Here is a 5,984-nt window from a genome sequence, read left to right on the forward strand (position 1 = left end):
AATGTAGAACTTAATTCTAAAAATATTTTAAGTGTTTAGTGAAGTAATACCTCTTTCAAGATAAGTATCTATCCGAGAAATAACAAGTGTTACTAAGGATGTGGAGAAAAAAGAATCTTTGTGCACTATTGGTGAGAATGCAAATCACTGCAACCATTGTGGAAAATAGTATAGGTTCCTTAAAAATAGATATACCATATGATCCAGCAACTCCACTGCTGGGTATTTACCCAAAGAAAACAAAAACTAATTTGAAAAGATATATAAATCCCTATGTTTAATGCAGCATTATTTTATAATAGCTAAAATATAAAAGCAACCTAAATGTTGCTAAATTCAGCAGATGAATGGACAAAGAAAATGTATAAACACACACACACACACACACATACATACACACCCACATGCCCACACACAATGAAATATTACTCAGTCATAAAAAGAATGAAATATTGCCATTTGTGACAACATGGATGGACTTAGGGGGTATCATGCTAAGTGAAATAAGTCAAAGAAATATCCCTTAAATGTAGACTCTAAAAAACAAAACAAATGAGCAAACCAAAAAACAGACAAAAAACTGGATACAATCTTACAAAAACACAGAACAAACTGGTGGTTGCCAAAGGAGAAGGGGGTGGCCAGTAGGTGAAAGAGGTGAAGGGGATTAAGAGATACAAACTTCCGGTTAAAAACAAAGTCACTGATGAGAAGTACAGCATAAGAAATATAGTCAATAATAATGTAATAGCGTTGTAAGGTGACAGATGAAAACTATACTCTTCGTGGGAAACATGTAATGTATAGAACTGCTGATTCACTATGTTGTTCACCTGGAAGAAACATAACTTTGTATGTCAACTATATTTAAATAAAAAAGTTGTGTCCATCAAGCCTACAAAGATAATGGAAATTTATGTATAGAATATAATACTTTGTCTTTTGTGTATTAAATGAATTGCCTGAATAATATTGTAAATCAGGTGCTGTTATACTGAGATTGAACTGCAGCATATATTAACATTTTGTTTTTAGCATAACGTGGAAGTAATGTTTACTGGTTATACACTCTTTTTCCATCTACATATTTAATATCTACTATGTGCCAAGCACTGCAAAAAAAAATATAGATTAGCTAGAGCCTCTGCCCTAAAAGAGTGTATGCTGAGGAGACAGACAATGAAACTTTGTTGTAAAATCTAGGATATAAATAAGTACAGGTACAGATGGCTATAAAGGAAGAAAGACAGAGGAAAGGAAAATTCAACTTATTATTAACTAAGTTTTACACTAATTCATTGAATCCTTACATTGTCCAATTAACAAATTATTATATCAATTTTTACAAATGGGAAAAATGGAGTTCTTTCGTCTTAAAAAGAATAAAAAAAACTTACTCCAAGTCTGATGTCTAGTATGTTTTAATTTAGGTGAAATAAATCTACAAAAGGAGACTAAAAATTCTACAAAATCATCCAGATAGTATGCAATTTGATTAACTTTATAATGCATTGGTATTGTTACTCTCTGAATAAACAACTTAAGGTCATTTGCAAAAATGATATTCAATTTGTTTAAGCATTGGAATACATTATGTGTGCATTGTAGTTTTATTGACAAAACATTCTTTCCAAGCAGTGGAAAGCTATTAACTTAGAGTCAATAAATGGAAGAGAGTTATAAGGTCATATAGGACCCACAAAAAATATGAATGTATGTATCATTTATCCTATCAAATGTGAGGCTCTCTTACTGTTTATGCTTTATCTACCTCTGTTGTTTAAAATTAGTTATGTTTACCAGGATGATTTTGAGAAGGACCTTTGAAGAATGTGAGGCCCCTGATAATTTACCCTGAATCGGTCCCCTCTATTTTCTTGAAAACCCTTAAAGCAGTGAAATAAGGTTAAGGTAAACATTCAGTGAGTAATTTTAAGAGAAAAAGTAAAGAACATACTTTTTTTTTTTAATTTTTTTAACCTTTATTTATTTTTGAGACAGAGAGAGACAGAGCATGAATGGGGGAGGGGCAGAGAGAGAGGGAGACACAGAATCGGAAGCAGGCTCCAGGCTCGGAGCCGTCAGCCCAGAGCCCGATGCGGGGCTCGAACCCACGGACCGCGAGATCGTGACCTGAGCTGAAGTCGGACGCTTAACCGACTGAGCCACCCAGGCGCCCCAAGAACATACTTTTAAGAATGTGTATGGAAAACTGGGAAGGTCGGGGGATGAGTATCCATGGAAGCAGGAACTCCACTAACTCTGGAGACTTTCTTCTCACTTGGCTATAGTCCGTCATTGTCCATTCTGAGATCCAAACCCACAATTCTCAGAACAGTTGTGTAATACCAAGTGCCTTTGAAATTAGCAAAAATGAAATTATATTTAGCAAGTTTTAAAGAAAGGATAGTCTCACGGCTTTTTAATTATTTTAAAAATAGACTATACATGTTAACTCAATTAAAAAAAAAGCATTTCCTGAGGCACCTGGGTGACTCAGTCAGCTGAGCGTCTGACTCTTGATTTTGGCTCAGGTCATGATCCCAGGGTTGTGGGATCTAGCCCTACATTGGGCTCCACGCTGAGCATAGAGCCTATTTGGGATTCTCTGTCCCTCTCTCTTTGCCCCTCCCCCACTTGTTTTCTCTCTCTCTCTCTCTCTCTCTCTCTCTCTCTCAAAATAAATAAATAAGCATTTTAAAAAATGCATTTCCTAATTCTAGAAAAGATAATATATACATTTTTCTAGAATTCCAACATGAAAGAATTTCTACTATTATTTGGATTAGAACAATTGACATTAAAATTAAAAATTACGACTAATAGAATCCTTTTGCTATCAAGTAGCTAAAAAGTAATTTTTATGTATACATTTTTTTCTATAACCTAATAACATAAAAATCTTGATGGGAGGATAATAAATAGGAAAATGGTGTCCCAGTTATGAGTCAAACACATAGAATTAAAAAAAAAATTATTTGTGAGGAAATGAAAGCTAGAGAACACTGCACTAAAAACATAGTCCCTTCACTTTTGCCTGGTTTATAATCTGCATTACATTGTCATCTAGTGGTTAAAATGGGTATTAAAAATGAAAGTATAACACCTTGGTATCAGAGGCCAAGTATATAATTAAACACATAGGTTTACTAGAAGAGATAGGAATATAATGTGTGATGTTATTGTAAAGATTTTTTATTTATTTTGAGACAGAGAGAGTGGTGGAAGGGCAGAGAGAGGGAGAGAGAGAATCCTAGGGAGGCTCTGCAGTAACACAGAGCTCGATCTCACAAACCATGAGATCATGACCTGAACCAAAATCGAGTCAGATGCTTAACTGACTGAGCCATCCAGGTGCCCTGTGTGATGTTATTTTAAACCCAGGACCATAAATCATATTTTAAGGTTGGAGGGAGAAAGAAACCCTTGGAGACAAACTCAATAGAGCTACAAGCAAGGACTCCAATCAGCCTATCGAGTGTTTCATAGTGATTCTTTCTTGGTGCTCAGTGCTTAGTGTCTATTCACAAGCTGCCTTCCCTTGTCTGGAAACATAGCTAGCTCCAGGCCAGGCCTACCCAGACTGGATAGAGCTTTTAAAGGTGGCGATTCCACCTTAGGGCTTCATAGATTAGCTAACTCCATGAAAGCCTTACTTCTGGCAAAACAAAACACAACTGCTTACATTGGACTTTCCCAAGTTACTATGAAGTTGTACAGTACCACAGACCTTGTCAAATATGTTAACAAGAGATATTCTTATTATAGTTAAACTTTGAATGTTCTCCTTTCTAGGGAAAATTAGGAGGAAATAAGGAATTCTGGTGATCAAATTTCATTTTATTAGCCTTAAATTCATTTTTAAAGTGAAATCTTGTTTTATTTATTTATATATTTATTTATTTATTTATTATTTTAATGTTTATTTCTTTGTTTTGAGAGAGAGTTCATGGAGGCAAGAAGGGGAGGGGCAGAGAAAGAGTGAGAGAGAGAATCCCAAGCAGGCTCTGCACTGTTAGCCCAGAGCCCGAGGCAGGGCTTAACCTCACCAACTGTGAGACCATGACCTGAGCCAAAATCAAGAGTCAGACGCTTAATTGTCTGAACCACCCAGCACCCCAAAGTTAAATCTTCTTTTAAAGAATGAAATTTTATATCAAGCATGTGAGAGGTCAAACATTGCTGAGCACAGTAATTTGTCAAATTTTGGTTGGATGTGGACCAACCAAAAAGCATATAATAAAAGTTAAATTTATAAAGAAATTCTTATTAGAAACACACTTGTATTTTCTTTCTGAAATTTGAAGTGAAATATGGCAGCTTAAATCTGATTAGTATTTTCTTTCATTACTAATGGAAGTATCACTCTATCACATCTCTTTATTTATGAAATAAATATGAGGACTCAGGGCCAGAGGAAGGAAAGATGATACATATAATAAATTGAGAAATTCAGGACTATTCTGGGAAAACCAGGATGTATGGTAACGCTAAGAAGGGGTCACGCTGACACTTTCCTGAATATCTTTTTGGCCTTATATACAAGTTAGTTTTTTGAGACTGTGTTAACTATTACCAAGTGTTATATTGAACTAAACACTATGGTTTATTGTTTTCTGTACAGTAGTGTAATTTCCCCTTGTGTAAATGTATTTTTGGCTTTGTTGATAAATGGTTCATTTACTGGCTTCAACCATTAGTTAATAATCATTCTCAGCCCTGTAAAATCATTGAGAATAGACCATTTTACTCTGGAATATTAAAGCTGTTTTTTGGTTGTTTACCAAGGATCAGCACATTTAGGCCATCAATAATGAGACATGTGTACTTGAATACGGTGAATATTGGATGGTGAATGGTGAATCTTCCACATTTTCATGCTTCGTTGTTGTAATTTACTTGTTTTGCTTTGTTTAAACTTGTGTAGTTAAACCTCCTTGTGGTCTGGAATAGTAAGAAGAAAGCATTAAATCTGAGGATAATTGCAGGGAGATGCCAGGGAATGAGACTTTTAAGAGTGTGTGTGTGTGTGCACATACACACATTTCCTTTTGTCTTTCTCAGAATCAGGTGGCTTTTATCCCATTTGCTAATTCTACCAAAGCATTTGCAGCCTCTTGGTCACCTCAGAGGTACAGGGGTCCTAAATTCTTCCCTAATTTCTCTGATTGACCTCATTTGTTGGAGCAGGAAGACTCTAGGCTCTATTTTTTTTCAATGTTTATTTATTTTTGAGAGAGACAGATACAGAGACAGAGTGCAAACACGGGAGGGTAGAGAGAGAGGGAGACACAGAATCTGAAGCAGGCTTCAGGATCTGAGCCATCAGCACAGAGCCCAATGTGGGGCTTGAACTCATGAACCATGAGATCATGGCCTAAGCCGAAGTCAGACGCTTAACGGACTGAGCCACCTACGCACCCCTGGGCTCTATTTAATGAGTGGAGCTCTGAGGGCAACATGAGAGGAACAGGAGAAGATAAGTCTAATGTTTAAGTTAGTAGGATCTGAATCATTGGGCCATTTCTTTTCGACACGTGTTAAGAAAGAAAGTTTTAAAAAATTTAGTTATGAAGACAGAATTAAGCTAGTCGTTCTGTTATTTCATGTAAGAATACATAATTGGAATTTCTTAATAGAAATCTTAATAGAAAACCCATGTAGATATTTACTTTTGCTTCTGAAATACTAGTGATGCAATTTAACCTTCAATTTAAACTTTAAAATGATGCTAAAAATTCAGATTCAAGTTTGTCTGCCCCCATATCTCCTCAGGTCTGTTTCACTTCCAACAAAAACATCCATAACTTCGCAAATGGTTAGTCCATGACTTGCAAGAAAAGTCACTAGCATTTTATGTAGGATTATTTAATAGTATTATCTAGACAAAAATGGTTTCGAGCTGGCTTACTCTTCATTAAGCACAATTACCTTTGTGAAGTCAGGTAAATAGTACTATTGATGTCAAACTACATCAGTGTTCT

The sequence above is a fragment of the Leopardus geoffroyi genome, chromosome B4 (genome assembly GCF_018350155.1).
Source record: "Leopardus geoffroyi isolate Oge1 chromosome B4, O.geoffroyi_Oge1_pat1.0, whole genome shotgun sequence".
Classification (NCBI taxonomy): Eukaryota; Metazoa; Chordata; class Mammalia; order Carnivora; family Felidae; genus Leopardus; species Leopardus geoffroyi.